Here is a 12,175-nt window from a genome sequence, read left to right as displayed (position 1 = left end):
AGTGATTATTAGGGAATCCTGCATTTTGGGTTATATTTGTGCAAATTTAGCAGATGATGCAACCATAGTAAGAAAAGATGCTGCTTTCAAAATCATAGACTTCATCGACTCATGGGTCTAAGAAAAGATATGGAAAGAAAATCCTCAAGGCAAAGTAAGCATATGAAAGGTGAGCAGATGATGCAAATTAGTAAAAAGTTATCTTCTCTATTTTTTTTAAATTCAAAAAATTTTTTAATCTTCTCTACTTTTAAAACATCTTCTCCAGAAAGATGGGATTCAAATAGTAAATGAGGTCTCTATTATGATGGCATGACACTCCAACTCCAAAAGGAAACTAGCTTCTTCCTCTAGATTGACACAGTCAAAAAGTCTCAAATTGGAACATGCCTCAGAATAACCAGGAGGACTTGTTAGAACACAGATTCCAGGGCCCACCCCCAGACTCTCTGAAATGTGCATTTCTAACAAGTTCCCTTATGATGCTGAGGCTGCTGGTGCCAGGGACCCTGTCTGAGATGGAATATAGTTTATTCTTCACTCCACCCAAGGCTAAAATATTGGGGTGGTTAGATTCGACAAGGAAAAGATTGAAGGCTGTCCTCAGGTCTATAAAAACTTTAGAGGAGCAGATTTCTGGATGTTACTCTTGGGTCTCCAGGTGACAAGGAGAAATAGTAAAGTAGAGTGGATTTCAGTTGTAGATATAGAAGACATTAAGTACTGGTGTGATAGTGCATTGGGACCAACAAAGGAGAGCACGGGTTTTCTATACCTTGAGTCCTTCTAAAGAAAATAGGCCCCAGGACATTTTTTGCCTGAATTACTTGGAAGTTCTTCATCTAAGGGTAAATGACTGAGTCTCTCAAAATACAGGACATGCCGCAAAGTTGGTGTAGATTAATTCTTTCCAATTTTTAAATCTACTAGGTGTAGTAATTAAATTCTTCAACTGTATAACTGTTTTCTCTTTATGCTTGACTTGTAGTCTCCTAGTTACACAGGAGGAGAATCTTTCTGGGTCTTAATAATCAGGCACTCATGGTAGGTATATTCGTGCTAGAGTCATTGGGGTCCTCATCTCCATGTCACACAGAGATTTCAAAAGTCTTCATCTTCTCGCTGATGAATGCACAGAAACATTATTGGGGAGGGTGGGGAGATCCTTGGCCAACATCTTAGGTCTACTTTGCACGCTTACTTTGTTTGTTCTCATGAAAATGGGGTGAAGAATCGCTCTCAGAAGCTGAAAAATGCAAAATTAACGTATTTTCACCATTTCTAAGACAAATGCCAGAGTAAGAACAAACAAACTGGGACTGAAATTTTCAGGTACGGGCCTAATGTGGCATCAGTGAACTTTGACAGCAGTTGTATGCAATCCTGCTCTCAGTGCCTCTCAACCCATCCCAGCACAGAGCCATTCTATGTAAGAGCTAAATGCCTGCGCTTGCAAGACCGGGTCATGAACTCTTCCACAAATCATTCTCTGTGATAAGCGTTTTGCATCAAAGGCCACATACTTCCAATTGGTATTTGAAATGGAAAGACTTAAAGAAGATTGGTAGGTATATTACATTTGTCCTAAGATGTCCTTTTCAGGGGTGAATTAGGCTGATTTGGGGTAAAACACCTGCTGTTCTACTAGAGCAATAACAGCACAAATTGGGATCACGCTCCTTCAACCCAAGGCAAGTTGTAGACCTTTTAGGGAAGGATAATAAAATCCCATTGATTTCAAAGAACTGAGTGTCCCAGATGGTGAGAGGTGACATTGAAGTTGTGTAAATAAGGCTGCTCTAGACCTGTTTGTGACTGTGAACAGGGAGAGAAAGATTCTTACTGGAGAAAGGAATGGCTTCATGGATTTTTCTCTTTTAATAAAGAAAAAAAGAGAAAAAGTTTATGTTCAGGAATATCCCATAGGGATTTTTATTTCAGAGTTACCTTGATACCTCACTGTGCATCTTGACACATTGCCCTGGCTTTAGGGTAACACGAAGGACACCAAACCTCAAAGCAAAATGGAAGACTTTTTCTGAAAAGGCAGATATCCAGTTCTGGGCTTCCTGATGGAATTCCCATTCCAAGTGACCTCAGCAGGAAGAGGGAAAAGTCTTTACTGCACAACCCTGGGCATGGCTGTGGTCTATCTCTTCACCTCCGATTCTCAAAGTAGAGGAAAGGTCCTGCTCTGTCAGGTACAGAGTAACTAGTGTGTGGTGAGCAGTGCCTCTTCCCGAGGGCTTTCAAACTACAGCCCAGACCCCTTGCCCTCTGGGTCACAGGTAACCCCCAAGCAGGTGCCAGGTAGCTGAAAGCCAAGGTTCAATGACCAGAAATGGAGCCAGTCCCAATCCTGAGTGCCCCTAGGAGGCAGGAAAGCATTCAGACTAAAGATTAATAGAGCAATATCTACGCAGTCCGTGGCAGGGATTAAAGATGAAAATTAAAATTCATCCATGAGAGGGGCTCACCAATGCCCAGGGATGGGGCTGCTTGCCTGGAGTGGAGGCTGGCATGCAAATCCAATTCTTTTGAGGGTCTATACATGGGAATTGGCATGTTCATCAAAACATGATAGAGCAAGATGCATCAATTCCTTTCTTTGGAAAATAGGTCTTAAGGCAAGACTTGTGGTTAGCACATCCTTTCTCTAGGGTCTGGCTTATTCATCCCTCTGGAGCTTGAGCAGCCCTGGGTGTCGGCCTGTGATGCAGACCAGTGCCCTGTGATCGTAAAGGACCCAACTCCTACACTAGGGGATGTTCTCCCCAACAGGGTTTCTTTTCTTTTCTTTTTTTTTTTTTTTTAAGATTTTATTTATCTATTCATGAGACACACAGAGCAAGAGGCAGAGACACAAGCAGAGGGAGAAGCAGGCTCCCTGCAGGGAGCCCGATGTGGGACTCGATCCCAGGACCCCGGGATCACAACCCCAGCCAAAGGCAGATGCTCAACCACTGAGCCACCCACATTGCCTCAATGATTTCTTTATTTAGCTTGCATGGATTTATGGAACAGAAATGGTCCTTTCATAGCAAGATAACAAATAAAGATTAAAAAAAGAGATCTTAGCCATCAACCTACGGTACATTATTCTGTTTGCACATTTGGTTTACAGAACTGCTGGGTCTATATGAGTATCGTATCATGAGCGAGAAATGGCACAGGATGTGCAGGCATCGGGGTTGCGGGAAAGGATTTCAGAAAAACAAAAATAAATTCGTAACTATGATTCCGTGTTCGGTTCATGCAGCCTGTGCATTGACTCCAGGAGCTGGACTGTGTCTTGTTTTCATCGGTCTTGTTGCTCCCGTCAATAGCAGGCTCTTTTTTGGAATTTACCCGATTTGTGATGTGACACAGAGGAGAGTATCCGCTTCCAGCCCTTGAGGGTCCAGGACTGACTGCCAGGTCGTGGGAAGACAAACGGGGAAGGTTGGAGGAGAGTCGCACCGACAGGCAAGTGCCATCTGGGCACACTCCGGGAGAGGCCAGCTGCCCGCCAGCAGGCCATTGCTTCTGGCACTGCCCCCACCGCCACAGCCACAGGGGCCACAGCCACTGCAACCTCAGCAGGTGCAGCACCCAGGATGGCAGTAGACAGGACTCTGTGGAGGTGAGCAGGAGGCGGGGGGGGTGGGGGTGGGCGAGGGAGGTCTGATAACTGCCTCTGCGAGGGGCCCTTAAATACTGGATCTGGGGGTTTCACACAAGGTGTGCACTCACCCCCTGCTCGTTTTGACCCATTTGTGAGATGGGTGCTTATTTCCTGTTACTTCTTCATGAGTACACATGGCCTAATTTTCTTTCAATTTCAGATAAATTCACTGAATTTATCTCTCAAAATTTTATCTCAAAAGTGGAATCAGAACTGACTGAAATAGTTAATAACTCAGTGCCTCCCCACCCCATACATCTGCCCACGAGTGCAATTCTTTTGATTGATATTAGATGATCGAAACTGTGGAGGAAAAAATAAATAAATAAATAAACTGTGGAGATCCGGCTTTCCCTCTTCTCCTGCAGAACTTTGCCTCCCAGAGGAGAGAGCCTGATTGGCATTTTATCTTATCTTTCATCTGACTCTAATTCTATGCACTTTATGGACATTATCTCATCTAATTGTTCTAAAAAAGGCAATGAATTCGATATATAGTCTCCATTCAAATGGAATTTATAATTGAATAAGCCCAGGGAGTGCTGTATAGTGTGTCTCCATTTGGGAAGTTGGCACTAACATAGCAAAGGAAATAAAAAAACCTGGAGGGGAAAATAAAAAAGGGGAAAAAAATCTATTTTCAGCAATAAAGAAATTTCTTACACATCAAATTGAAAAATGTCATTAAAAAACATTCAAAACAGCAACAAAATTGTAATAGTGCATACATTTAATAATATGCAAGATCTTTGGAAAGAAAATTATTAAATTTTGTTGAAAGACCTAAAAGAGGAAATACATGGGAAAATGTACTGGGTTTATAGATGGGAATTCTCAATACTGAAACGATGTTGTGATGGTCAGTTTCATGCATCCCCTTGCCTGGGCTGAGGCACGCCCAGATATCTGGCAAGACATTTTTTTCCATGTGTGTCTGTCTGGGAGAGATTAGCGATTGAATCGGAAGACTGGGTAAAGAAGACGGCCCTCACCCTCATCAGTGTGTGTAGGCATCATCCAGTGCCTGCGGGTCTGAATAGAACAAAAAGGTGGAGGAAGTGCCAATTTGCTCTCTTTGCTTGAGCTGGAACATCCAACTTCTCTTGCCTGCAGATATCAGAGCTCCTGGTTCTCAGGTCTTCAGATTTGGACTAAAGTTCATCACTGACCCTCCTGATTCTCCAGCTTGCAGATGGTAGGTCATAACACTTCTCTGCCTCCCTGTCAGGTGGGCCAATCCCTGTAGTAAATCTATATGTCTGTATCTATAGCTATATATCCTATTGACTCTGTTTCTCTGGAGAACACTGATTAATGAAAATGTCCATCTTTCCCAAAGTAATGAATAAATTCATTGCAGTTGTATTAAAAATCCTTAGAGATTTTTAATATTGGTCTCTTTTCATTGTTTCATTGTTCACTTTTGAAAAAAACTGGACAGCTTCCCCTAAAATATGTTTGACAAAACAAAAGGCCAAGAATGTCAATGACATTTTGTTTTATTTATTTATTTTTAAAGATTTTATTTATTCATTCATGAGAGACACAGAGCGAGAGAGAGAGAGAGAGGCAGAGATGCAGGCAGAGGGAGAAGCAGGCCCCATGCAGGGAGCTTGACGTGGGACCCGATCCGGGCCCCCAGGATCACAACTCAGCACTAAACCACTGAGCCACATGGGCTGCCCGTCAATGACATTTATTTATTTATTTATTTATTTATTTATTTATTTATTTATTTTTTAATTTTATTTATTTATGATAGGCACACAGTGAGAGAGAGAGAAGCAGAGACATAGGCAGAGGGAGAAGCAGGCTCCATGCACCGGGAGCCCGACGTGGGATTCGATCCCGGGTCTCCAGGATCACGCCCCGGGCCAAAGGCAGGCGCCAAACCGCTGCGCCACCCAGGGATCCCCCGTCAATGACATTAAAAAAAAAAAGATTTATTTATTTAGTTATTTAGTTGTTTATTTATTTATGAGTTTGAGAGAGAGCACTCACAAGCACATGTGAACCAGGAGAGGGGCAGAGGGAGAGGGAAAGAATCCTTGAGCAGACTCCCTGATGAGCACAAAGCTTGAGGCAGCTCCATCCCAGGATCCTGAGATCATGACCTGAGCCAAAATCAAAAACCATCCACTTAACCGACTGAGCCACCCAAGCACCCAAAGACATTTTAAGAGAAGAATGAGGAGAAAAGTTCACCTGTCGTATGTTGGAACTTATTCTAAAGCTATGATCATTTAAATAGTGTGCTATTCTGTTGCTGAGAGAGACAGGAACTAGGGGATGAGAATTGACAGCACAGAGAGGAAGTCATACAAACTTTGGAATTTGGTATCGGATAGGGCAGAAACATTACAAATCAGGAGAAGATCCTGGCCCTTCAGTATTGGTACTGAAATAACAGGCTATCTATATCGATACAAATAATATGAGGGTCTTTCTTCATACTATGCATTAAAATAAGTTCCAGATGATTTCTAAGATCAAAAAGTGAAAAGCAAAATATGACATTTTAGGGAGATGTGGAAAATGAGCTCTATGACTTCAAATTAGTAAAGTATTTCCTAAAATATAAAAGGAATACATTAATTAAAGACAAAACATGTGAAAGAGAAGAAAACATCTTTACTCATATGGTTAAAAGTATATTTTCTAAGAAATGTGGCACCCTACCTTGAAAAATATGTGAAGTGTGTTTATGGAAGTGGGTCTGAGAAGGATTACAGCCTGATTAAAGTATAAATGACAAATCAAAATTACATATATATTTAAGGTGTACAATGTGATGATTTGATATATGTACACATTGTAAAATGATTATCATAAAACAAGTTAATTAACACATCCATTGCCTCACTTAGGTACTATTTTTTTTTTCTTTTTGTGATGAGAACATTTAAGACTAACTCCTTTAGGGTCCCTGGGTGGTTCAGTAGGTTAAGCATCTGCCTTTGGCTCAGGTCACAATCTCAGAGTCCTGGGATCCAGCTCCTCATTGAGCTCCCTGCTCAGTGGGGAGTCTGCTTCTCCTTACTTCCTCTACCGCTCCCTCCTGCTTTCAAATAAATAAAATATTTTAAAAATTGAAAAAAAGGACTAACTCTTTTAAGCAAATTTTAGGATAAAATACAGTATATGAACTATAGTCGCCATGTTGACATTAGATTCCCCAAACTTACTCATCTAACCGAAAATTTATACCTTTGACCAACATCTTCCCAAAGCCCCCCCGCCCCGTGCCCACCAGCCCCTTCCACCTTTATATTCCCTGCTTCTATGAGTTTGACTTTTTTAGTTTCTGTACTTAAGTAAGAACATGCAGTATTTGTCTTTCTATGTCTGGCTTGTTTCACTTAGCATAATGTCCTCCTTGGAACAAATTTGCATTTTTGAAACAAGTGTTATAGCAGAGCTGGCTGTATTATATATCAGGAATTATGCTAGGTGTTGGGAATTTAATTAACTGATCTTCTGCATGTTTTTCACTTGGCCTTCTGTTATAGAACTTTCCATATTACACTATTATGGTTTACTTCTGTCTCTTTTTGATGGACTATATATGTTCTTTTAGGGCCGGTTTCATCTCTCACTCACCTTACTCCTCTAATTGTTACACAGTGTCTGGAATCTAGGAGACAATTACTGAACTTCTGGTGAACTGATTCAAAGGAGGATGACGTCCTTTCTTTTGAGGTGTCATCAGTCTAGAGCTGTGCTCTCCAATATAGTAGCTGCTCACCATGTATAGCTGTTGAAATTTAGATTAATCAAAATTAAATGAGTAAAGAATTTTTTGTTCTTTAGCCTCATTAGTCATTTTTTAAACACTCAGTAGCCCCATGTGGTAAGTGGCTACCATATTGGTCAGCTCAGAGTAGAATATTTCCTTCATTGCCAAAAGTTCTATTGGTCAGTATTGGTCTAGACTTCAGCGGATGAGGAGTTATGGCTAATTATCCAGATCATTATCAGAAGACCTGGTGATATGCCCCCTGCATTCCCATGAAAATGAGAAAAAGATGATCCCATATTTGTGCAAATCTTATTGAAAATATTGCAGATTGAAAGTCATCTTCAGAAAAATCAGATTTTGAAAGAAGGTTGATCTACATAATAAAATCTAGAGTATTCAACAAAGGAGTCAATAAGCTATAAAGGAAGTGAACTTTTCTTAAAGAGGCAACACAAAGCAAGAATATACGCCAAATCTTGAGCCTCCCAAATGGTCTTTTTATTTATTTATTTATTTATTTTGCAAAGTAGACTGAGGAAGAATGGCAAAATCAGTAGGAGAGAAACAGGATCTTGTCTCATCAAAGCCAAGAGATAAGAGTGTGTCAAGAGATAGAGATTTGCTAGTGCTGAGAAATGATTTTGTAAATTGCCTGAAGAGCATACTTTGGATTTAACCACATGGAGGCCATCTAAGACTTGAACTAGAGCAGATCCAGTGAAGTGTTTGTTTAGGGAGGAGTGGCAAAGTTCTGGAGCTCTTGAAGATTTTTTATTTATTATAGTAAACACAAAAATAACACCAGGATACACACTATCATCCCAATTATGTTTTTGAATAATGCATATATATATATATATATATATATATATATACACAGAATTCTGGGAGAAAATTATAGTGAACAGTAATTATTTCAGTAAGGTGTGATTGTAGGTAATATTTATTTTCTTTGTATTTCTGTGCATCTTTCAAATTTTCTACGATGAACATATATATAGCTTTCTTGATCAGGAAAAGAAAAAATTGTATTAAATATACATTTGTGTGCTATTAGGTTATCAGTAATTATGTTTAAATAGTGAAATTTTGTGTAATATTTTGTTTCTACATATTTAACGGTATGTTAAAAGATTGCCAATGCATTTTATTATATATAATTATGCATATTTTGCTGGCTGTCCTTTCTCACATTCTTGATCCTGGCTGAATCCTTATTTTATTTTATTTTTCCCCATGTTTACGGAGGAAAAATTGACAAATAAAAGTGTAAGATATCTAAGTTTACTACATGACGATTTCATTTAGGTATATGATGTGAAAGGTCAATACCTGTTTTCATTTTTTAAAAAATATTTTGTTTTTATTTATTCATGAGAGACTCAGAGAGAGAGAGAGAGGCAGAGACACAGGCAGAGGGAGAAGAGGGCTCCATGCAGGGATCCTGATGCGGGACTCAATCCTGGGACTCCAGGATCATGCCCTGGGCAGAAGGCAGACGCTCAACCACTGAGCCACCCAGGCATCCCCAATACCTGTTTTCAAATGTCACTCCTGCCTGTCATCTAGAGGGAGCTAGTTTGGGGACATTGCTTTCTGCAAGCATGGCTGTCAAGGGCAGGAGAGACAAGAGACAGTAGCAGGAGGCAGACTGGGTCTAATAGATGTGCTTTCTTGTTTGAAGGTTGGAGAAATGCCATCCTGAGGTCTTGATGCTGCTGAGAAGGGTCCAGAAAGCAGAGGGAGGTCATTGCTGTGTCTGTGGTGTCTCTCATAGGGTGGGCACTTAGTAAGTGCTCAATAAATGCCTGTGGAGGTGGAAAGTGCATGAGAAAGGAGACTTAAAAGGCCAGAGAGGTGGTCTTCAGAGCACAGATGGAGGGGGCTGGCCCGTGATTGGAGGAGTGGGGGGGTGCACCTCCTTGGTTGTAACTCAAGGCAAGAAAGTGAGAGAGAGAGAGGGAGCACACAGATTAGGATGGGTTTATAGATTCTGCGGTAGGAAGTATCTTCTCAGAGTGAAGGGACTGGTGGAGCACCTGAAGAAAGGGGATGAGATTGGAAGTGGTCATTCCTGGAGGAAGGGGAGCCAAGCTGACGAGAGAAGAGAGGTGAGTGTGGAGGAGGACAGGGCAGAGGGTCCAGCTAGTTCCCTGGGCACCAGTGAGGATGGGGCTACTCACCATTGTCCTCCTACTCAACACCATTTCTGCCTGTTTTCCTTGCCCTGTGTCATCACCTTCATCCCACAGGACCTTTTGCTCTGTGGACACCGGTGCCTTCTGTGCTCAATCTTGCCTGTTTCACTGTTAATGTCTCTGTTATTTCTAAGTGCTTCATACACTGTGCAGCGCAGAGTACCTGTACCATGAAGATTAACTATGAGTAGTACTGGTGTGAATTACCAGGCTCTCCCTTCTCATGCAGCCTTGGGTTACCCTAGAGCCCCAGACAGATGATTCAACTGCAAGGCAAATTGAAGCCAGATTGTTACTGGTGAGTCTGGACTCTCAGTTTAGAGACAAAGGCAACCAGCTGAGGATTGTTGAGTAGGAACAAAATGTGCAGTACTGGAAAATATAGCAGCATAAAGTAGAGTTTTTGTTTTTGTTTTTTTAACATAGAAGCACTAAAATTTCGTTAAATAGCATTGAGCCATCATTATACCACACACCAACCCTGTGGAGAGATTTATTATACCCGATAGGCTGAAGTCAATAGTTGGGTACATTTTTAAATAGTTTCTCTCCTTTGGGACTCAAATTTTCCAAATCTCTCTTCTGGTAGTCCTCAGTGTGTGGTTCAAAGACCCACGGGGGCCCTGAGACTGGTAAGACCATCTTTTTTCCAACTGTGTGTCAGTGTGAGACTGGGTTTTCTTTGTGCGCGTCAACCAAAACAGTGTCACCATGTTCACTAAGTTTTTTGGGGGAAATGTAGCTCTTTTCCCCCCCCAAAATGCTATTTATATGAGCAAATAATGGGCTTATAGTGTTATTTATAAATTAATGCTAACGCTGGGCAGGCAGCCAGCAGATGAGGGAGGGTCTGGGGACAGTGGAGCTTCCCAGAGCCTCTGAAAACTCACCTCTGGCCACCCTGTTGCTTCCTCTGTGACTAAGACTGAAGCTACGCGTGTGACTCAACGCGAGGAGAACTAATGACAAGGGCAACATTCGAGAGTGTGAAGGTCCTGGAGGTGGATCTGGAGACAGTGGGCTTCTCCAGTGAGGATGATTTTTATAATTTGCTGAGTGAGTTCACCATTTGCAGGGAGGGCATGGAGCCGGGGAAGGAGAAATACACGTGTCTGCTGGTCCAGAGGTTGTGGCCTCCTTGATCTGTGATGTGCCCACCAGTGGTAGAAACCCTGGTACCTGTTACAACTCATCTCCTATAGTTAAGGTTCTATGTTCTCCTTCCCCTACTGGAAGGATCTCTAAAAAATTTTCCTAAAAGAGGTTGCAAGGAAATAATAATCCCCCCTGGGAAAATGCTGGTGAGCAGGGGAAGTATCAGTGGGCAGATGAGTCTCCCCAGCTCAGGATTCCAAGACCCGCTGTATTTGAAAGTGGGGGGAGGTTCTTTTGCTAAATAGTCCCATTGGGTGAAACAGAGATCAATTTGGCTAAGCTGAAAATCGGCCGCTTAGTGAGGCTGAGGGTGCCAGGAAATAAACAAGAAGAGCCTGAAGTTTTCCTGTAGGAGCTGAAATCCACAACAGGGAAGTGGTCATGTGTCTTCCCGCTGCAACCCCCGGAGCTGGTATATAAGGGGGTCCCCCAGCAGAAGGCGGCATCAGACCCCCCTCGACCTCTCCTGATCGCCCTCCTCACCTGTCCTGAGTCCTCTCTACTGACACCATGGGGTGCTGTGGCTGTGGAGGCTGCGGTGGCTGCAGCAGTGGCTGCGGAGGCTGCGGTAGCTGCGGAGGCTGCGGTAGCTGCGGAGGCTGCGGAGGCTGCGGAGGCTGCGGGGGCTGCGGGGGCAGCTGTACCACCTGCAGGTGCTACCGGGTGGGCTGCTGCTCGTCCTGCTGCCCCTGCTGCTGCGGCTGCTGTGGGGGCTGCTGCAGTACCCCCGTGGTCTGCTGCTGCCACCGCTCCTGCGGGTGCAGCTCGTGCGGGTGCGGCTGCGGGAAGTGCTGCCAGCAGAAGTGCTGCCAGAAGTGCTGCTGCAAGAAGCAGTGCTGCTCCTAGGTGGCCGGCCTCCCCCGCCCCCCGCCCCCCGCCCCCAGGATCCAGCCCGGGGAGGCCACTCTGTCCTGCCGGTAAGACTGCTTCACCTCACCCACCTACTCCTTTCCCGTGGCCTCTCTGTCACCAGGTCCCCCCTCCACCCCCCACGCTTCCTGGGCCTCAGGCTGTGTCCTCCTTGATCTCCCTCTGCCCACACTTGGCACACATTTGCCCCAGTCGACAGCGTCAAACAAAGCTGCCACCAAAGAGCCACTGGGCAGACAGCTGGGCAAAGCCAAGGTTTACGGGGAAGCCGAGGAGTTTATTTGTTTGGGATGTTCTATCTTTTCTATCTATTCAGGCCTGCTTTTAGGCCATTTGGGAATTTTCTGTCTGTGTGCAGTCTTTTGTTTCTCTGTCTACACCTGCTGTTCTAAATTTCCTAATAAGCTGACTCGAGGGGCGTCTGGGTGGCTCAGCAGCTGAGTGTCTACTTTCTGCTCAGGCCGTGATCCCAGAGTCCTGGGATCAAGTCCCACATCGGGCTCCCTGTGTGAAGCCTGCTTTTCCCTCTACTTGTCTCCCCCCCCCCCC

At 43.5% G+C, this 12,175-nt stretch overlaps 1 long non-coding RNA gene across 1 annotated transcript; it reads left to right on the top strand.

Annotated features, from left to right (window-relative positions):
• The first annotated feature begins 2,882 nt into the window (after nt 1-2,882).
• Nucleotides 2,883-8,695, top strand: LOC140593826 (uncharacterized). Its single transcript, XR_011994134.1, has 3 exons — nt 2,883-3,622; nt 4,778-4,859; nt 5,427-8,695. It is a non-coding gene; the product is annotated as an uncharacterized lncRNA (long non-coding RNA).
• Nucleotides 8,696-12,175: the final 3,480 nt, after the last annotated feature.

Source organism: Vulpes vulpes, chromosome 9 (genome assembly GCF_048418805.1).
Source record: "Vulpes vulpes isolate BD-2025 chromosome 9, VulVul3, whole genome shotgun sequence".
Classification (NCBI taxonomy): Eukaryota; Metazoa; Chordata; class Mammalia; order Carnivora; family Canidae; genus Vulpes; species Vulpes vulpes.
This window is presented reverse-complemented; position numbering and strand designations above follow the sequence as displayed.